The 11,084-nt window shown below is 42.7% G+C and overlaps 1 long non-coding RNA gene across 1 annotated transcript; it reads right to left on the bottom strand.

Moving 5' to 3' along the window:
* Positions 1-9,032: 9,032 nt before the first annotated feature.
* Positions 9,033-11,013, bottom strand: LOC108699952. The gene is made up of 2 exons (XR_001932903.2): positions 10,878-11,013; positions 9,033-9,199 (listed from the first exon to the last, which is right to left on the bottom strand). It is a non-coding gene; the product is annotated as an uncharacterized LOC108699952 (long non-coding RNA).
* Positions 11,014-11,084: the final 71 nt, after the last annotated feature.

The raw sequence follows: 11,084 nt of genomic DNA, 5'->3' as shown, positions 1-11,084 counted from the left end.
CACCCAATAATTCTTCAACGAAAGAAGCTTCTGACCCACCAAGTGGGTCTCCTGTAAGAGCAAAACATCAGGCTTATATCTTTTGATGTAATCAAACACTCGAGCACGCTTATATTTACAGTTGAGGCCCCTAATATTCCAAGACACTAGAGTCAAGGAGGACTGCATGTAGGAGAGAACTGAGATATCTCAATAGTCAAAAGTACCTTGATCAAGATAAGTATATGTGAACCATAACATATAAAACACATAAAAAATGAAATCCCACACATACCCTTTTCCCACCCTGCCCATCCCTATTATAAAATCCTAGGTGGGCCTATACCCAATACCATTAAACCCTACGGGGAGGAACCCTATTGCTCCCAACTAGTGGCCAGGAAGCTAACGGACACCCTTAGTTGTAACTTTAGCCTTCCCAAGTGTCCCGTGCTTACAAGTCTTAAGTTTCGAACCAATCCCAGAGTCCATCGTTCAGCGAAATCACAGCGTCCCTGGGTTAGTGAGCCCGTAATTACAGAGGCCTTCCCTCCAGCCACGCATTGGCCTCAGCCGGAGCTGCGAAGAAATGAACTCTATCGCCATCCTGGACTCTCAATTTAGCTGGAAACAACATCGAATACGATAAGTTGATCTGCCGGAGACGTTTTTTTATACCTGCAAATTTTAGCCCTTTGCTTCCGCACTTCGGTGGAAAAATCTGGATATATAGAGATTTTAGCATTCTCATAGATAATTTCCTGTTTTTTCCGGGCTTCCAAGAGGATTTTATCTCGATCTCTGTAATTCAGTATTCTGGCTATACATGGGCGAGGAGGAGCACCAGGTGGAGGGACTCTATGAGCCCGCTCCACTGTAAACGCTGATGAAAAATTATTACTCCCAAACATGTCCTTGAGCCAATCCTCCAAGAAGAGCTCAGGCGTGCTCCCCTCCACTCTTTCTGGTAGGCCCACCAATCTAATATTGTTCCTGCGGAGCCTATTTTCAAGGTCATCCGCTTTTGCCTCCAACCTCCGAACTTTCTGTGCCATTTCAGATAAATTGTTTGGGATAGAGGTAGTAACATCCTCAAGTGTGGCAATGCGCCTCTCTGCCTCTGTTGTACGTTCCCTTATCTTTTGCACATCCTGCTTCAGCAAAGCAAAATCCTGTTTAAGGTCATCCATCTTTGCTATCGTAGCAGCATGATTGCTATTAATGAGCAGCATAAGTTCAGCCAAGGTTGGTTCAGTATGTTCAGTATGTTCTGTTTGTTCTGCTATCTGCTCACTTAAATTACTGACCGGAGACAACATGGGAGAACCATAAGGGGAAGGCTCAGGAGATATAGACCCTTGGCTTCTATGCATGGTATCATTATGGGAAGTGTCCCTGGCATACTTGCCCAGTTTCAGTGCTGCAGAAGCTCCAATGGCCTTCCCTTTCTCCATCTTGGTAGTAGTTCTTCCATCCCCATCTCCATGCTTATCACGGTTAATTGGCACTCCACGAGTGCCAGCACCATCTTGGATATTCAGCGTTTTCGCGCCGGTGCGCAGATTCGCCCCGCGACTTTTCCCCATGTCGGGGCTCAGATCCAAGCCCTGGCGATGAGCCACGGAGTACCGCCAGGGAAAACACGCCAGGGAAAGCACGCCAGGGAAAACCCGCCAGGGAAAACACGCCGGTTCTCCAGTCTCGAGTCGGCGGTTCTTACAGGGCAAAATCAGCATCTCAGCAGCACGGGTGCTGCGATGCAGTACTAGGCGTCCGTCTCTGTCAGCTTCCGGCCACACCCCGCAGAGGAAGATATCTGAGTGCTCGCGCTATAGACAGTGCTGGGAGCTGTTTTACGAGGAATATACTCGGGAGGAGCCTACCCATCTGTGTTAATCCCAAGGGTGAGTTGTGCCTAAGGGAGGGTAGAAAAAGAATAAGGATCCAGCGTATCTCCTGTTTGTGTGCCTGCCATGTGGGAGCCAATATCTTGTCCAGTGGGAAAGGTATTTGGGGCAGGTAGCACTACCTGGGGACAAATGTGCTCTTTGAGGAAAAGGGACTGAGACTCTTTGTTTGCCAAAGGAGTTGCGGGACTTTGCCTGGCATGGAGGGCCAGGAAATGTGATGTAAATGTATTTTACTTCCCCTTTAAATTACACTTTTCTTATATAAAGTTGTTGTTTTTATATAATAAAGTGTGTGTTTCATGTTATTCCTAATGGGGCCATCAGCAGGTGCATTCCCGGATCCCATTAGGTGGAGGCACTGCCAGAGAAGCGAATTCCCAGTACCCTTTCATCTAGCAAAGGGGACTCAGGACCTGTAAGGAAAATATTGTGATGTGCCACTTTGGCACCCGGAGGGTGGACAAAAATGGGTTACATGTACATTCTGTAAATGCATAAATAACAAAAAAAACATGTATTATTATACATATAATTATATGGTAAACAAAGTTCCATTAGCAGACTGTGTCAATGGATGTCACTGACAAATGTTATCAGCTCTCGACACTTAAGTGGCCAGGCTCTTCATTCTGCCTATATAAAAGTGTGTCTGTGTCCTTTGGAGCTATACATTTTCTGGTCCAAGCCCTCTGCTGGGGCACAGCCCACAGCTTTTTGAACTACTAATTGGATTGAGAAACTCCTCTGTGGCTGTACTCTATTTTGGCCACAAGATGGGGAAAATTATTCACATTCTCTAGAGAATATAGATTCACAAGAGTGAATGATGTGCCAAACTTCACAATGGGGTGAATGCTAATGTACTGACCAGGACAGTATAGGAAATAAAGTAGGCTAATGGACTGCTTATTCTATCCAGTGTCAGCCTGGGACAGCTGGGTCCCAATTGCAGCCCCCATGATTGTAGACCCCTTTAAAATCAGCGCTTCAAATTTGTATTCTTTTACGAGGCCACTGATAATTTCTATTCTGATTTCATTTCCCTCCGAGATAAGCTGATCCAGTATACATTTACTCATCAGCTGTGCATTACTCCTGAGAGTGGAGGAACCTCTGAATATGGTTAGATCACTTATGCGGACAACTCTATATTACAGGAAAAACTTGTTGTAATGAAATGGATGAGTACAAACTCTCCAACAATCGCCTAATGGGTAATCAACCAAGCTCTCCCCTCTATCAAGCTTACGGATCTGGCCCTTGGATGTACAGAAAAGTTTTAAAGAATATGGGGCCCATGCTCAATGTTAACCTAATAGAAGTAGAGATGTGTATACCTGTGGAATTGGCCGAGATGTTAATGGGATAGGATAACATGTCAATTACTGTATGTATGTATACTGTTGCATAAACTTCCTCAACTGGGTATCCTCCCGATTGTATCTCTGGAGGGGCCAATGGAGACACCATGGGGCAAATTTACTTACCTGCGAAAATTCACCAGCGATGGCTTTGCGCACATCGCAACACTTCGCCAGGCGTAAATTCGCCTGGACAACACTAATTCACGAAGATCCGGAGTTGCGCACAGGTTACCAAACGCTTGTGAAGTTGCGCTAGTGGAAATACGATCGGCAGTTTGAAGTTACGCTAGCGTTGGCTAATTAGCATACGGTGTGTAGTACAATGGCCGTATATGCTGCAGCAAATACATTACACTACAGGCCAGGAAACCTTAATAAAATGAATCCCTAAGAATTATTATTTCTGACATATAAAATTCTAAGATCATTACATTACATATAATCCCAGCATTCTATGTTATATAGGGAACTCTATAAAGGGTAAGTACGTCAATTTAGGGTAGAGTCCTGCAGCGGGTCGGGTACCTGCGGGTAGGGTTGCCTCCTGGCAGGTATTTTATCGGCCAGGCTGGTAAAAATTATGGTTGATCCCAATGTTATTAATAGGGGAAAAAGATAAATATATTGGAAGGCCAGTATTTTTTTCTGGAAAAGGTGGCAACGAGTACAGTAACTGGAAGTGACATCATCGGAAGTAGACATGATCAGAAAAAAGGAGTAAAAATCGGTATTGAGAAGATCCACGGGCCGACCCGCGACTGCAAACCCGCAGAACCGTCAACCCGCATCTATACCGGCACACAGAACTTCTACCCGAAACCCGCATGGTACCGCAGGTTTTTGCAGGTGACCTGCTGGTAGGGTTAGGAACAAGGCAGGATCTCGCACACTCAATAGATAACAACAATATGCCTGGTGCACAATGGTAGATGTTCGGCAAGCCCCACAGCAGAGTACAGCAAAGGAATTCCAGGACTGTAAGAAATCTTCAAAATTTATTTGAAAGCGGAGTGCGATGCAACGTTTCGAGGAGTAAAACCCCTTTGTCAAGCCCCCTTTGCTTGACTGTGGGTAACAACACTTTTCTTGTTTTTTTACATCAACTGGGCTGTGCTGTGGATGGGTCTTTTGATGTAGCAGAACATTTGTTCTTCAGAATAAGTTCTTATTTGTAATTCCCAATATATTGCCTTATATCATTACTCTGACAAACATTCTAGGGTCTATTGGGCTGTACATACTGTGAGGAAAATTCTTGGCTGCGGCCCCATCTTGTCTACCAAAGACATCTCCCTAGTTCTACATTAACATTAAGCAACATCAAGCCTGGGATGATAATTCAATGTTTGACTCCTCTGAATTAGTTTTATGTTGTTTGCGGGACTTGGACTGGAATTCTATGTTGGAGCAGAAGGTACAGCCCCCATTTGTACAACAAATTGAAGGTCCAGAGGACCTGACATATTTTGATCTGATCTGAAATGACAGAAGAAGTCTCCAATACCTTCTATGACTTTGCTTATGCAGCATTTTAGCTGCAAACAGGAGATGGGAGCCCAAGATAAAAAATGTCAATCTTGCTAGGCTTGTGATGTAAGAGCACGAGAAATCAACACTGCCTGGAACATGGCAAGGCAGTATAAAGCCAAATGGTCGAAAAGAGGAAGCAACAACACACAGACACAGGAAGAGCAGCGTGTTGATGTGTCAAGCTCAAGCAACACCACCCATAGCTGTTGTAAACTCATTTAAAAATCTCAGCTGTCAATCAAATATTGTCTGCCCCTCCTCTATGCCTTAGCAGTGAGCAAATATAAATTTTTAACTTTGTATAAATAAAATTATTTTTTTAACTGATTTTCTCTGGTCCTGTGGATCCGTTTGAGTGCCGGTCGGCCCTGCTTTTTCTATACATCCAAGAAGTGTTGGAATATTGGAAGAGTTATTGAATCTACCAATAACCAGTAATGCTATTTCTCAGTGTACTATTAAAGGGGATGTAAAGGCAAAAAAATAAAATCTCAGTTTTACTTTCTTTAATGAAAATGAAACTTATCTCAAATATCATTTAATTAAAAAATGTCTACCATTTTTTATAAGAAACCTGACTGTATGCAGTGAAAATCTCCCTTCATTTACTTGCTCTGACTGCTAAGGATAGGAAACCTCAGACGATCCCTAACTGCTCTGCAGGGAAACAATCAAGCTTTCCCAGAACTGGAGCAGATTTGTTTCCCTGTAGAATAGCCAGCGACCATGTAGAGATTCATATATGCAGCAGTCAAAGCAAGTACATGAAGGGGGAATTTCACTGCATAGTCAGGTTTCTTATAAAAAAAATGGTACACGTTTTTTTTTAATTTGAGTATATTGGAGATAGGTTTCGTTTTCATTAAACAAAGTAAAAATTGAATTTTATTTTTGCCTTTACATCATCTTCCAACTCCAGCTGCAGGGACAAAGATCATGGAGCCAGAGTTAAACAGATAAATTGAGATTCTATTTGGAGGATTTTTTTCTGCAGCCACTGGTTCTGGAGAGTTGGAGAAAGTTTGTATTAAACAATACAAAAACTATAAAATCCACATTAGATTACATGACAACACAGGACCCAGTGCAGTCTGTATATTCTGATTATTAATCAGTCTTGCTGTATCTGCTTCTATGGCAGATATTATTTGACTTGTGCTGTTTTGAAAATTTATGACGATTCCTAAGCTTCAATTTGTAAGTTGTGTTATTTTATTGCCTCAAATGAAGTAGACCAAAAAGGCAAAGTTTTGGGCCTCGTGGGACCCTTTGTCAAGCTGCCTTTTTGGTTTACTCCATTTGAGCCAATAAAATAGCACAACTTACAAATTGAATTACTTGACAGTGTGCAACAGTTATTTGGACTTTCGGACTGGAATTTCGAGACTTATAATGAAGTATCCATGTAAGGAGAGAAAAATGTAAGGCTGTACTTACGCAAGATCTTTTTCCTAAACAAGTGGTGTCAGTGCCTGCCTTATCCTATTTTCCAGTTTTTATTTTACTTTCTCTGCTAAAAGGTCTGAAACCCAAGCAACCATTAAAACATAAAAGAGAAGTAAACCCTAAAAATTAATATAGCTAAAAATGTCATATTTTACATACTGAACTTATTGCACCAGCCTAAAGTTCCAGCTTCTCAATAGCAGCAATGATCCAGGACTTCAAACTTGTCACAGGGGGTCACCATCTTGGAAAATGTCTGTGACACTCACATGCTCAAGTGGGCTCTGAGCAGCTGTTGAGAAGCTAAGCTTAGGGGTCGTCACAAATTATCCAGCAGAAAATGACGTTGCCCTGTAATTTAAGGTGATGCTACAGGACTGATTTTTAAATTAACATGATAATTGCACTGGTTTCTGTGCTGCCATGTAGAAAGTATCTATATTAATTACTAATTCGCCTTATATTGTGACATTTAAATTCTTTGTGTACTGTATATTGGGAGTGGGCAGGGCCGCCATCAGGGGGGTACAGGGGGCACATCTGTACCGGGCCCGGTGCTTGCATCGCCGAAACACTATAACAAAGCCCTTTTAAATGGTGAGTGACAGCCGTCACCACTCTAGATTTTTGCTGCTCATTGGTACTGTGCGATGCGTGCTAACCAGCTATACAAATAAAGCTGTGCTTGTTGCGGCGGGGCGCGGGGTATGATGAGTACCCTCCATTGCAGGGATTGCGTGCGGCGTAGGTTAGTTACCAGGAAAGGAATCCTAAAGAAAGGCATGTGTTAGGGGACGGCACATTTTTTGTCAGGCACTGGACTGCAAATGTTTTGGGTAAGTGGGGAGCTTAGTCTTTCTGTCCGGTCAGTGTCACTCAAGGCTCCATGCTGCTGAAGATGTGTCTCGGCTCCGCTGTATTGGCACTTCATGTTGTGCTTCTAGAGCCGGGGCTAAGTAGGACAGTGAGAGTGGATCTTCTCGCAGGGGACTATGCAATGTTTCAGTGGCCCCTGTCCGTACAATAAGCGTGCCACAGGTAGGTGCTTCAGGCCACAACCTCCATTTTGCTGCACTGTTGAACCTACGGCTTTGGCCTCTGTCAGTATCATGCCCAAGGTCACCATGGCCTTTATTTGCATGTCAAGTGTTAATGGGCAGGTTATTTACAGGGAAGCCATAAGAGCCTCTGAGGCAACAGCCATTCCTTCAGTGTCGTTTAATGGCCAGATAATAAGAATGTCCAGTACCTCAGTGTTAGGCCTCTCATATTAACAGGATAGATGATTACTCTAGGAGTCAAATTGTTTTAGTAACTGCTTACTTCCCCCCAGGCATCTAATGTAGAAATAAAAAACATATCAACCTCAGGTTATTTCTATCAGGCAAAAAATTGTGTCAAATCGGTGAAAATTGAAAATCATGGAAGTGCATTATATATTGTGGGACCACAAAAAAATGGCATGGAAAAGGAAAACTTAAAATCAGGACATGTAAAATTGAGCTTTCTCTGTTTAATGAAATTAATTTCCCCTTTAAAGACTCTGATTTTAGTATAGAATTTTGCTTGAGAAGCCATATTAACTGATGAGTTTTGAAAATAAAATGTCTGTGTAGCCTTTTTACTGTCGTGTGGGCAGGATCTGGGGGTGGAGCTTGGGGGGCCGGAGTGGGCAGGACCAGGGGGCCCAGAAAATTTTGTTGTTGTAGTGGGCCCCGTGATTTCTGATGGCGGCCCTGTGAGTGGGTCCCTAAGCTTAGTAAGTGACAGAGCATGCGCAGTGAATCAGCAGAAAAGAAAATGGGGAGCTACTGGGCCATCTTTGGAGACAGATCTTTACTACTAAAGGGCTGTGGTTGCCTTGGGCTGGAACAGAAGCCCAAAACATAATGTGCAGCATCTGTAGCCTACTTCTTTAATTAAGCTTTACTTTGAACCTAAAGCACAGGATACCATTTTGAGTGGCCTCCAGCTCCACAGCCATGATAGACTCTCTGTTACATGGACTCCTTCTCCATCTTCAAATATTCTCCAGCCCAACTACTTGTTTATGAACATAGGAAAAATGTGTTGGTTCTATTTATATATTAAAGGGATTGCTCACCTTTAAATTAACTTTTAGTATGATGCAGAGAGACAATTTGTAATCAGTTTTCATTTATCATCATTTGTGGTTATTTAGCTTTTTAATTCATCAGGTCTCCAGTTTTCAGTTTCTGCTGGGGTACAAATTCTCCTAGCAACCATGCACCGAATTCAATAAGAGACTAGGTTATGATTAATAGAGGGCCTGAATAGAAAGATATGTAATAAAAAGTAGCAATAACAATAAATGTGTAACCTTACATTTGTTTGCTTTTTAGATGGGGTCAGTAACCACTATTTGTAAAGTGTCATAAGCTATTATAGAGAAAGGGACTGCACCTCTGAACTAATGTGAACCACACACGGGCCGATTCGGCAAAAAATTGGCCAGATATTGATCGTCATATTTGATTTTTCGTACGATCCAGGACCACATCTGCTAGTTGATTTGGTCTTGCGACCTGTTGGAGCCCATTCGTAGTATTGTAATCCAATCGTTCGGCCCCACCTTTATGGCCACCTTTACCCCATCCATAATCCAATTTAGAATGGGGTGGTGCTCTTTTGGATATTCAACAACACTTAAATCTAAATAGTAGAGGGAGAGGAACCAAAGATACAACCAGCGGCACTCAGTTCAGTAAATTGGCATTTTCAGTACTGTTTAAATTAGCAATGGTGGTCCATGGTGCACTGGATCCTGCAATCACAGCCTCAATTCATTTTTAAAACCATATTTATTAATACATTATGATATATAAAAACACCATGTATGATCAATGCAAGACCTGCAGAGTCGCCGCCACCCTATGCTTCACATAGAAACAGTCTGTTTTTAAGATGGGCTCAGTGACCCATATTTGAAAGCTGTAAAAGAGTCAGGAGCTGAAGGGAAATAAAAAAAAAAAATAAAAAATATATAAAAAATAAATAATGAAAACTAATTGAAAAGTTGCTTAGAATTGACCTTTCGATAACATCTTTCTGAAGACAACAATATCTATAATAATAACAATATCTAGACAATAACCTTTTGCTCACAAGTGTGATCTCCAGCCACTCTACTGCTTCCCTCCATTCTGAAGCGTAAAGCAGACAGACAGCACTTACATAGTAACATAGTAAGTAAGGTTGAAAAAAGACACATGTCCATCGAGTTCAACCTTTTTTTTTTTTGTTTTGTTTGCCTTAATATGCATCCACATCCATTCGTTTCTTCAACCTCACTCACAAACTTTTCCCTCACACTCAATTTCCTTTGAAGCTTTCGCTGTCCGAGGGCGCGTCCAGGGCCGCCATCAGAGGAGGACGGGGGGACAAGTGTCCCGGGCCTAAAAGGGGGCCCGGCAGTGCTTCACTTTTCGAAGAGCCAGGCCCCCCTTGACAGCTCCGAAGCTGCACCGCCCGATTGAAGTCCTGAACAGCCAAATGCGGAATTGCGGAACAGGCAAAATCCCGAAGACCCAAAGTCACGAAAACAGCTATAATTGAAGTCTACTGACACCAATGTGGGTTTTTTTTAATCCCCTGGTCACCAATGTTTTATTTTAATACTGCCGCCAATTTTTTTTAAAAAAAATATTCTTTGGGGCCCCAAATTTTTTAACTAGGGCCCTGGCACCAACGTTTTGTAAAAAAACTTTTATGGAGGCCCTGGTCACCAATTATTTTTTTTTAACTTGTAGGGGAGCCCTGACCACCAATTTTTTTTTTTTTTTTAAACTGAAAGTTTTATTAAGCAGTTTCATATATGTAACATCATATATATGGGTATATATATTATGAGAATAGGATGAATGGGAAGGGGGGAAAAGAAAAAGAAAGTTAAAGGGGGAGTGGGTAAAGTAAAAAGTCTGTAAATTCACAGTAGCAGAAAAACACAAGCAGTTTGGCTGCAGCTGACCACCAATTTTTTAAAAAAACTTTTATAGAGGGCCCTAGCACCTCAGTTTTTTTTTTTTACTTATAAGGAGGCCCTGACCATCAATAGCTTTTTATAACTTGTGTGTGTGTGTGGGGGGGGGGGGTTACTTTTTTTAGTGCTGAGGTCTGTGTGGTCTTTTAACTGTAGTGTAGAGTGGGCGGGATCCACAAAAATGTTGTTGTAGGGGGTGGTTACCTTTTTTTAGTGCTGAGGTCTGTGTGGTCTTAGTGTAGAGTGGGCGGGATCCACAAAAATGTTGTTGTAGGGGGTGGTTACCTTTTTTTAGTGCTGAGGTCTGTGTGGTCTTTTAACTGTGGTGTGGAGTGGGCAGGATCTGAGGTGGGGGGGGCCACAAAAATGTTGTTGTACGGGCTGTGATTTCTAATGGTGGCCCTGGGCGTGTCACTTCCCGTTGCTCTGCCTGGTCACGTGATCGACGTCTGAAGTTTGGCTCTGGGTAGGGACTAATTACCCCACAGAAATTCAAAGGCACAATGATCCCCCTCCCCTTAACCCACAGAAATTTAGAGACAGTGATTCCCCTCACCCTACAAAAAACATCAACAGCGACAAATTAACTGCCCAAAACCTGAGGTAGAGGTTACAACCTGTGCTAAACCTACAATACAAGTTACCAACCCAGGGGATTAAGTTTCAGGTCCAGTCAAGAGTCCGCAGCCGCCACTAGAACCCATTACCACTTTCCCATGTTTGAATTTGCCGCTCACGAATGTAATCCGCAGTGGAGCGGTCACATGGTAGGATCACATGACCGTGACGTCAGGTCCTTTCCGAGAATAGGAACTAGCCGCTAGAGAACGGAGGAGAAGCTGTCTTTCTGTGGAG

The sequence above is a fragment of the Xenopus laevis genome, chromosome 8S (genome assembly GCF_017654675.1).
Source record: "Xenopus laevis strain J_2021 chromosome 8S, Xenopus_laevis_v10.1, whole genome shotgun sequence".
NCBI classification, from domain to species: domain Eukaryota; kingdom Metazoa; phylum Chordata; class Amphibia; order Anura; family Pipidae; genus Xenopus; species Xenopus laevis.
The sequence above is the reverse complement of the archived record's forward strand: the minus strand, read 5'-3'. Positions and strand labels throughout refer to the sequence as shown.